This window comes from Oratosquilla oratoria, chromosome 2 (assembly GCF_046742065.1).
Source record: "Oratosquilla oratoria isolate Oo_2021 chromosome 2, ASM4674206v1, whole genome shotgun sequence".
NCBI classification, from domain to species: Eukaryota; Metazoa; Arthropoda; class Malacostraca; order Stomatopoda; family Squillidae; genus Oratosquilla; species Oratosquilla oratoria.
In genome coordinates, this window is record NC_134778.1 from 21,230,572 (window position 1) to 21,242,345 (window position 11,774).

The window sequence follows — 11,774 nt, forward strand, 5'->3', positions numbered from 1 at the left end:
GCATATTGAGAGGCTAAATGTGCTGTGTCACTTGCATGTGTAGACGATTGAATAGAAGCTGCTGTAATAGGAGGTGAATCCTGGACAATCTCAACATCAACATCAAAAGAACCCAAATGAATACCAAAAGAGAGTATGATGGGAGCACCAGCAACGTTGGTTATCAGGGCCGTGGTAACATGGTCCTTACGAACAGTGGAAAGAATACCCTCCAACGCAAGATGTCTAACACAAACAGAGTCAGGTTGAGATAAGACGTCAGAGCCAATTGGAGCATTTGAAATGCGCACCGGGACTCGAACTGCACTAGAAGTACTAATACAGTGCTCGCCTACAATAACAGCAGCACAAGAAAGTACAAGTGAGCCTAAACAATTTTAACCCTTAGAAGATAACTGCCTGGGTGAGATATGTAAAGAAACTGGCCTGTCCATTGCAAAAATTACATTGTTGTCGAAAGTAACTGTACGGTGCCGAGGAGATATATCTATGGCATGAGTTGCTAAAGTATTAAAGCCTATGAGACAATCACACATAAGTATGAAATCAGAAAATACCACAAAATTAACATGAAACATTTTAGCATGGGAAGAAAACCTTAAGGGAATGCAAATAGATTCAATAATAGACATGGGAGAGCCTTGTACATTCTGTCCCAGTGTCTACCGTTACAGAGATAGATAACTGGTTCATGAACACTGAAAGGTAAGGAGTTGGGAAGAGACATTAGTCACTAAAGGGACGATCTTGCATTGGTCACTTTTAGTCAGCCTTTGGGATTTTCATATGGGTGCTTGTGAAAATGGGACTGAGTATGCCTGGGGATTGAACTATTTTCTGTTCTAAGCTCCAGAGTCTTGGAGCACCGATCAAAAGAATGGCTACACTGTCCATGGACAAGACAGTAGCTAGATTGAGGCTGAAATGACATTCTTGAAAAGTCATGTGTGATGCTAGAAGAGGAATTAGTGAAACGTCTACGTACAGGAGTCTGCTTAGAATTTTGCTCATGACGCTTACGAAGGAAACAGAAAACACTAGAATGACCTATTTTGTTACAATACGTGCATGTAAGCACGTTAGGTGTCGAAGACTGAGGAGGTGGTGGAGGAGGAATAAGAACCTCCGGAGCCTGCTGTGAATGACTAGGTAGTACAAGAGCTAGCAAGGCACGAGGAGGCAATTCTTTTAACCTTTTAGAAAGCTTTGTTACAAATGTTAGTAAAGACTCATCTGTCTGATAACTAAGAGAAGAGGCAATCCTTCGCTCATTTGGAGCAAGGAACTAAACGTAGAATAGGTACTCCAAAACAAGCCGGAATCTAATGAAATAGACTTTTGATCAACTCACTGTGAATGTATCAATGAATATAATGCTTCAGGGACCACTGTGCTGGTTCTAGCCTGAGCACGCATAAAATTTTCAGTGTACATAGAGGAAGAGAGTACGTCAGCCAACCTGAAGTACCAGACAAAATTATCACCTACTAGGTTTGCATCAAACATTTTAAGAAAATTCGTCCTGAAGGTGGTATAATCATAGTTTAAAGATCTAGGGCTGACGCATGAAGATGACATCATCTCAGAGGCTAGTGAGTTACGTACAAGTTGAGACCTTACAAAAGAATTTCTATCTAACCTTGTAATGACGTTAGTGTTGATGACATTATTCTCACGTTGTTAAACAAATGCAGATCCTGAATAATTAGGATCCTCACCCGAGAATTTTACAACGGAGGGGTCCTGGTGCAATAGAGTGACAGTGGGATGACTGATTGAGCCATGACTAAATCTGCCAAATGGTCACCATATAAAAATGAAGAAGCTTTGTCACTGGATATATTGAAAGAATCACTGACAGATATAGGGGCAGGTATGGTTCGTCCGCTCCTGAGCAACATATATATCAAATGAGAAAGACGTTATGTACAGGCCAGGGATAAAATACACATAAACTCTGGAATCGTCTGCTTAGAAAAGGGTATACTTGCGTCCTGAAGGAATACCTTTGTAAGGCAGGACAGGGGACCACTGAATGCAGTATGACTCTCATCCACACAGGGATTAGCTGCCGATCAACAGCTACGCACGTGATCCTGGCTCACACACATCTACAAAATCATAGAATTATAAGAAATTATATAAAAGGTCACTATTGTCTATGTGAAAATAGCCTCGGCACAGAATACGAAGAACGATAGAAAACATAAGTACTAAGAAAGGGGTGACCATGATATACATTAATGATAATATACACACAATATAGCGGAGAACAACAACACGCCAACTACGCTCTCCCACATGGACTCGGAAACAATATTCATCCGAAAACAGCCACGTGCACAATAAGGGTGTTGCTGGAATTACTGCAGCAATACGTTGAGAAGCCTCATAACACAGTGATGATAATAGTCTGGGACGATGTAAAGGTAGCTAGTGGCGAAGAGATGTGTCGGAGGCGAAATGGCACGAGTCGGTGTCCAACAGGATGATACTAAGCAGTCCACAAATTCTTTTTATTGCACTTCCGCAAGAGTCAATTCTTTGCAATCGCATGCACTGTAGGGTTTGAACCTAGCTGTAAGAATGAGTGAGAGAAGAAAGGAGAAAATATACGCGCCCAAATTCCCGCAAAATCATATAGTTCACTTGCGCACAAGTCACAAATAAATCGTCACTGAAATGTCTCACAAAGAAATATAAATTCTTTATCCGCTGCTACTATTTAAGAAAATATTGACAAGTTTCTTGTAAGAGTATTATTAATACAAAAGTATAGTATTAGGGAGAGCGACGTGTTCTCTCGCCTAATGCTACCGAAGAACTGATGCCACAAGGCGTCAGGCAAGTTCATTAGCGAGAACCCGCTAGATGGTTCCACATGGAAAGAATGAGTGAAGAAAGATTAGTAAAAGAGGTGTGGAAGGCACAGGTGTGGGGAGTGAAGATGATGGGGCGACCAAGGATGAGATAAAAGGATGAGGTAAAAGGGACATTGAGAAAGAGGGGAATATCTGTTGAGGAAGGAAAGGAGGAGACAGAAGATAGGGACGAGTGGAGAATAGTTGTGTATGAATGACGTTGAGATGCATGGAAGGGAGTGGGTGGGGGGATGGTGGGGAGGTAGTATGTTTGAATATTTTTTACGCAAACCGAAGGGACTTCTCTCCGTCTTCTCTTTTTTCTGCTTGAGGGGACGGAGAGGGGGGGAGGTCGCTGATTAAATGAAGCGACCTTGCTGTAGATGTGCCGTGTTTTGCTACATTGCCTCTAACCCAGTGCAGTAGGGGCGATGCAGAGATGACCTGTCATTCAGGAGGAGCCAAGATAAGAGGGAGGGAGGGGGTGAATGGGAGTGGAGTATGTGGGGATGGAATGGGTGGGAGTGGATTTTATGCCTTTGTCTTTTGGTTACCTCCTTTGTAAGGGGGGAAAAGCCGTTGGTATATGTATGTTCTGAAAAAAAAAAACTGCGAATCTAGTGAGCAGTAAACTCAGACTAAGACTCCTGTGTTCCCTGCTCCCACTTAAGGCGCGTTTAAACCGTTGCGCCTTGCGCCTAGTTGCCGTGCGGCTACGCATGCCTTTCCGCATGCAATACGCACCTTCACGCATGCCATAGCCGCATGCCTCTGTGCTCTTGCCTGTTTCTGTTCACTCCGAGAGTGAAGCAGTCGTCAACACGTCTGCTCTCGACCAAGCAGTTGCTGCTGCCGCAGCTGGTGTTATTTTAAGACAAAGACGAAATTTTACCGAATCCTTTTGATATTTGTAATTCTATATTTCATGTGTACATAAACATTAATAAATGTGACCAGTTCATTTCTCCCTGATTTGTAATTCAAAAACAATGTGCACTGAAAACTCACCGCACTCTCTGTTTTAAGACTGAAAGTTTCTTTCCCAGGCCTCTTTTCTTTTCCATCTAGAATGAACAGAAGATACTTGTAGAGGATCCAGGACGAATGTGGAACATCTTCAGCACCAGAACCGCTCTTCCTCTTGGTCATGTAGTCCTCGCATACTCGTGGGAAGTACGACCGAAAGCATTTTATTTTGTTTTGGACTGCCTTTGACGTCCCTAAATCACACTTAGCTTTTAGAAACAGCAGGGCATCACTCCGTTTGACCCTGTCTTTATAATTATCGGAGTTAGCCTTCCACAGACAAGTAAAGGAACGATAATCCTTAATAAAGTTAATATTTTTTTTCGTTTGACCAATCCACCATACTAGCAATAGACGTGTATATCGAATGGTGGCTGGCGTGCGACTGGCGACTGTTGCACGAGTCTCCCAATCTGGGATGAAGAAACACTTGCGCCTACGTGCGTGTCAGCACATTGGCCTGTGCGCACAGATTTGAGGCATGCCTCCCCTTGCGCAGAGGCATGCCTCTGTTTGCCTCTCCGTGAAATAGGCGCATGCCCCCTGTGCGCACGAAAAGTTGCACCGGTGTAATCTCGCCCTTAGGTCAACCTGTCACACATACATACATGGATATACCAAAGGTTTTTTTTCCTTACACGGGAGGTAGCCAAAAAGAAAAAGGCAGAGAAACCACTCCCACCCTCTTCCCTCCCTCCATTCCCAGATGTCTATTTCTCATTACACTTTTAATCCACCAAGGCATTTACTCGCTTCTCTCAATCTACATTCTACCTCAACCCCCACCCCTCCCTTTCCTGCCACATTCTCACCTAAGTATCTAAAACTATCCACTTCCTCCAGTCTCTCTCCCTTAATACTCACTTCCAGTCTGCTGCCACCCTCTCCCCTTGTACATCACATGACCTTATTTTTTCCCACATTTATCTTCAGCTTCCTTCTTTCACACACCTTCTCAAACTCTGTCACTAACTTCCTCAATCCCTCCTCCGATCCTGCTACTAGCGCAGTGTTGTCAGCAAACAACAACTGGCTTATTTTCCACTTTTCTCCATTTTTTAACCATCGCCAATTCCTGACCCACTACCCTTGCATTCACCTCTCACACCACCCCATCCATGTATAGTTTGAACAGCCAGGGCGACATAACACATCCCTGACGAAGTCCCACCTTTACCTCAAACCATTCACTCTCTATTTCTAATCCTAACACAAGCTCTTCTACTCTTGTAAACACTCCTGACTGCTCTTAACAGCTTTCCTCCTATCCCATATATCTGCAGTACCTCCTACAGTGCCTTCTTGTCTACCCTGTCGTAAGCCATTTCCAAATCCACAAAAGCCCAAAAAACATCCTTACCTGTTCCTATTGCTTTCTCACATATCTGTCTTACCACAAAAATCTGATCTATACATCCCCTAACTGTCCTAAAACCACACTGTTCCTCTCCTAATCCTCTCAATCAAGATCCTCCCCATAAGCCTTCCCAACTATTCTCAACAAGCTGATCCCTCTGTAACTACTACATTCACACTTGTCCCCTTTTCCCTTGTAACGAGGAACTATACAGGCACTCCTTTAGTCCTCCGGCACTCTTCCCTCTCTTAAACAAACATTAAATAACCTCAACAGCCAGTCCACCATAACTGTACCTCCTTTCTTCAGACATTCTGCATGGCATCCATCCAATCAAAGTGCCTTACCTGCTCTCATCATCTTAACAGCTGCTTTCACTTCATCTTTCCTTATTTCTCCTCCATTTTCCTCACTCATCACTCTCATTTTCTTAGCGCTTCCCACTGCAACTGCCTTTCCCTCCCTATCCTCCTTCACATTTAGCAACTCCCTAAAATACTCTGCCCACCCTCTCACTGCCCTATCTTCCATTATCTCCTCTCCATCTGCACCTTTTTACCTTTTCTTCTCTACTTGATTCGCCTACTCTTCCTCTTTTAATTTCTTTCCAGAACATCTTTTTATTACATTCAAAAATTTCTGTCATACTCTTACCCCATTTCACATCTGCTCTCCTCTTTGCTTCCTTTATCTTATGCTTAACTTCCCTTCTCTTTACTTTGTACCTCTCATACGATTCCCTCATCCTAATTTGTAGCCAATCTATGAAAGCCTGCTCTCTCTTCTACACCCTTCTTTGCTTCCTCATCCCACCACTCACTACCCCTCCTTCTATTTCCTCCCACCCTCCTTGTTCCACACACCATCTTTGCACACCTTATGACTCCCTCCTCGAACCATCCCCATTCCTCCTCCACTCCTAGTTCTACTCCATCCATCACTCCCTCCCACTCCTCTCTCAGCTTCTTCTTATACTCCTTCTCCTTTTCTTTCTCATTTAAGCAGTTCACTCCAAGTACCTCCCTACCTTCTGCCCTTTTCCTTTCTCCACCTATTCTCCACTCTCAATTTACCTTCCACCAGGAAATTATCTGATAGCCCCCCCACTCTCTCCCCTTAGAACATGTACATCCTTAACTCTTCCTACCATACTCCTGGTCACCACTATGTAGTCCATTAATGCTCTATCTGCCACCCCTCCATCCACCACCCTCTCCCATCTGTACTTATGCTCGACTTTCATCAACTCTCTTTCAAGACAAATATCCACCATCAATTCTCCACTACGATTTTTACCTGGAACTCCATACTTCCCAATCATTCCGTCTATTGCTTCGTTTCCTACCCTAGCATTAAGGTCTCCCAATACAACTACATTGACATTTCTCCCTAATCCCTCTATGCACTCACTTAAATCTACCCAAAAAGCCTCCCTTTCTTCTACACTCTTCTCACTACCAGGCCCATACGCACTTACAAAAACCCACATCTCCCTTCCCAGCTTCACCTTCATCCACATCAACCTTGATGAAACCTCCTTCCATCCACTACACGTTTACCTATCTCTTCACTTACTAATATAGCCACCCCTTCTCTCCCTCGTCCCTTCTTCACTCATGAGAACCTCCCAACTACACTCCCAAACTCACATTCGTCCCTCCCTTTCATTTTAGTTTCACTCAAAGTCAGCACACCCATCTTTCTTCTCACAAACATACTGCCTATCTCTTCCCTTTTACTCTCATTTGTACCACATCCACGCACATTAAAAGACCCAAACTTTAGGGTACTGGTTGGAAAACTCCCAGACCCTCTTATGCCTTTACTTTTTTTAGGAATATCCCCTTTGGGGCTACAGGTAGCAGGACTCCTAATCCCATCCCCCGCCCCCCCCCCTTTTTTCGCCTCTTACGACTCAAGTGGGAAGATAAGGTGGTAGCATTCTTTTCTCCCACCCCAGGGTAGACGAAAAAAGGAGATGAATATTCAGAGAAATGGTACAGGACAGTAACAAAGGGTTGGGGGACAGCATAACGGAGGGACAGTCGTAGTATAAAAGTGTCATCATTTCTCTATGAACAGTCTTCCTCTATCACAGACAAAATGATGTGTGGCTCTGGTCCGTAGGGGCGCCCCATATAGACCCTAAAGTATCAACTACATGCTATTTTGCCACAATAACATGCAGCCAATACCCCAGACGGGGATGTCATTATACATACATATATACATATATATATATATACATATATATATATATATATATATATATATATATATATATATAATGCATATATACATAAATACATATATGATATATATGATATATATATATATATATATATATATATATATATATATATATATACACATTATATATATATATACACACATATATATATATATACATATATATATATATATATATACATGCGAATAAATCACAAAAACACGTGATTCACAAAATGTGTAATAAAACCACTTGGAAAATAAAACGAAAAGTGACCGAACGTTTCCATCTATTTAAGACATTTTCAAAGGTACAGAGTAAGGAAATAGTGACAATATATATACAAAAGAAGCACACTAAGGGGGAATTAGGACAGGTTCATTGTGACCCCACTCTCTCAGCACTGCCGGACGTTTGAGCCGGCTACTCTCAAAAATTTTGTATGTTATGAAATTATCTAATTTATACATTCGCATAATCATATTCATGTTGTTCTCAAATGAAGCTTTTATATAACATAATTCCATGATATTCCTCTCCTTAATGACCTTATTTAAGACAATTTTCTTTTTGTTATCCCAATCAATGCAATGATTAAAATCCCTTAAATACAAAAACAATCCACTTGAAACTTGCCCTGTTCTGATGTTATATTTATGTTGGTTTATTCTCAATTTTAAATCCTTGCCTGTTTCTCCAATATAATCAAAGTTACAATTTTTACAAGGGATACTATAAACACAGCCTTCATTACAAGCAGGTGAATATTTAACCAACCTGTTTTTAACAGTGTTGTTATTTTTAAAGACAACTTGGACACCAAATTTATTAAAATTACGAGTTAAACTAACAAAATTCTTTTAAAATTACTAGTGAAAAGAAAAATGCATTTCATAAAGCAATGCCTGACGCAGGTTACACAATACACATGATGGGCCCAGCTTTTATCCTGGTCCCCCAAACGTATAAAAATCTCACGCAGTGTTCCCAATCGCTTGATTGAAATTTATCCCACGTAACACACGTAATGTAACATACCGTGGAACACAAAAACTGTGGGCGATGGAAAAAAAATTACATTATTTTTGGATTCTGCATGCAAAAACATACAAGATACAGCTACTGTTTTCCTTTTGACAAATTCTTTGTTGACCAGTGTTATCAATACTATTAGCATTACTATTTTCCTTACTATTATCATTACTATAATTTCCATTACTATTGTCATTACTATCACCATTATCATTACTATTACCATTATCATCACTCAATATTATCATTACAATTATCAGTACTATCAACATTATTATCATAATACTTGTAGACTCATTCGAAAGACAAACTCGTCCAATAGATTCTTTCAAATAATGATCACACTCTCGAGTCTATTCTGCACTATCAAAGATCTTGGTCAAAGAAATTTCAACGCCACGGCAAGTGATCCTGGGATCGCTATCGGAGAAGAGAAGAGAAAAGGAGAGAAGAGAGTAGAGAAAAGAAAAAAGGGAGAAGAAGAGCAGAGAAGAGAAGGGAAGGGAATAGAAGAAAAGAAAAAGGCAGAGAAAGGAAGAAAACGGCAGGGAAGAAAAGATAAAAAAGAGAGAAGGGAGAAGAGAAGGGAAAAAAGGGAGAAGAAGAGCAGAGAAGAGAAGGGAAGGGAATAGAAGAAAAGAAAAAGGCAGAGAAAGGAAGAAAATGGCAGTGGTGTTCACTTGATGCCACTGTTAGTAGTGGCGGTGCCCATAGGAGATCAGGAGTGGTGTGTGTGTGTGGGGGGGGGGGGGGTTGCAGCCCTCAACTTCAGGCGGCGCCAAGGGGAGAGTGTGCCACAAGAAACTGAGTGTTGCCTCAGAAAGGGAGACGGTGAGGTGCCGCGCCACCTCTGCCGTGGTGAGTGGTGGACTGACCTAGGCGAGGAATGGCAGTGACTGCACTCTAGCAGGTAATGGTGATGTTGCCCCTCGGCCCCACAAAATTTGCTGCATTCGTGGTTGTCTCACCCCGCGCGTAACACTTGCCACCCACAACGATATCCAAGGTGGATCCTGTGGACAATAGATTCCGTCCTTCTACAAGGAGGCAGGTGGACTGGCTCGTACCTAATCACGAGGTAAGACCCCCGTCACACATTCAAGGTTCTTGCCAAATGTTGTGATTTTGAAAAGCTGGAAAACGACTTCGCTTACGGTATTCTAGACTTCCCTAAGTCTACAATTCAACAACGTGTCTAGCATTCGTATAGGTTTAACTTTTCTTAGTTCGTCATTCAGGTTCTCAATATATGACGCAAAGGTGATTTAAGATTTGGAGATTCGAAAAATAGAATATTGTAAACTAAATCGTTTCTACTCAAACGAACTCACTTGAGTCGCGTATGTGTGACGGCTGTAGTACTGCAGCGCCGATTCTGAGGTATGAAGATTACTGCTGCTGTTGTCGATCCTGGCCATCAATCTGGCCTTCTTGATGATGACGCCCTTGATCTGGGTGGTCGTGGGTCCCAGGGGTAGTGTGATCCCGTTGAACCTCGTCGCAGCTTAGGCAACAGCATCCGCAATATTTTCCCCTGGAAGCCCAATATGATTGGGGATCCAATGAAACTTTGCAGACCTCTCATGTTGGTGCAAGAGGTTCAGTGAGTGCTGGATTGACGTCGTTAAGTAGACGTCATCCGTTGTCTTCCCCGACCGGATGATGTCAATAGCACTCCTTGAGTGTGTGGATCACGACTGCCACCTGCCCAGCAGAGAGGGCGTGATTCAGAGCCTTGGAGATGGCAGCAACCTCCGTCTGAAGAATGGAGCCTCCGTCACTCACTCTCCATAGCGCGGTTGCAAAAACCACGCCACACCCTCCTGTGAGGGGTTCCATAAAGCCGTTAATGAATTACGACGAGCTCAAGGACCATGGCTCAAAACCGTACTGAGTCGCAGTCAACTTTCCTTTTGTTGAGGTGGAAGAGTTGGAAGTTGGCGCCGGGAGAGTGCCACGGAGGAGGGTTATAGTTTGGACGAGGTCTGTCCAGAGCACATCGCAGAGCAAATTTCCGGACTTCGAGGGCGCGGATCGCACTCAATGCTTGGGCCTTCCAGTCGTGACCAGTGGGGTCGCCCTCGACACCTAGGGCACTCAGGAAGGAAGCCTCGACTTCACTCTCCCTTGGGACAGTCAGAAGTCGGACGAGGAAACAGGAAGAAAGCCTCTCCGCCCGCAGGCAAAGGGAGATAACTCCCGCCTCCTGTCTAAGATTCACCACACTGGTCCCTGGAGGGGCCGCAGTGATAGCGCGGAAAACTTGGTTTCGGGGGACCTTGAGCTAGTCCAACGACCTGAGACAAAGGGAGATCAGAGCCACAGTGGTATAGTCCACCACCGAACGTACCGCTTGAATATAATACGTCCGGAAGATTCAAATTCCGGTACCCAGACGGACTCTCGTCATGAATCTGAGGAGATTAAATCTCGTCTTCGTGGCTTCACTGAGGTGCCTGACCTCCGGAGTGAAGGGGAGCCTGGCGTCGATCCAGATACCCAGTTATTGATAGGTGGGTGCCCAGGGGAGGATGTCGCCTTGAAGAGTAAGATGAGGGCGCTGCTTCCGAGTCCTCAGACTCATTGCTCTGGTCTTGGCCATCGAGATCTTCAGTCCCAGCCTCACACATTCCTGGGAGAGGCTATTGATTCCCAGCCGACCCCTACGAAGGAGGCAGCCGCCCCCAGTGATCACCAGCACCAGATCGTCCGTAAAGCAGAGGTGAGCATCTTACCCTAGATCAAGAAGAGCCAGGTTCACCACGAGGACGATGAAGAGGGTAGGACTAAGAACGCTCCCCTGCAGGATCCCATTTTTCATCCTGTGGTATGAGGATAGGTGTACCTGGAAGCGTATACTCTCGCCACCCTGCCCGTTAGATAGTCTGCAACCCTGGACAGGAGGCTGCCTTAGACCCTCTTGGTATTCAAGGATTCAAGAATGGCAGAAGCACTCACTAAAACGAATGATTTTCCAAATCCAAAAACACCACAACGGCAGGCTGACGACCAACCAAGACCAAGAAGGGTTGCCACACAGTCGGTTGCTGCCACTATCTTTATATATAAAAAAAAAAACATACATGTTGCAATGGAAGGGTATCATGTACCTCAGGAAGCGATTGAGGACCATGCGCTCAGCGGTCTTGCCAATGCAGAGCGTGAGGGGTATGGGCCTGTAGCAGTGTGGGTCCCTGGGCTTGGGAATCAGCACGACATCCGCATTTTTCATTTTCGTAGGAAGTTGCCTCGCCTCTCAGGAACCATT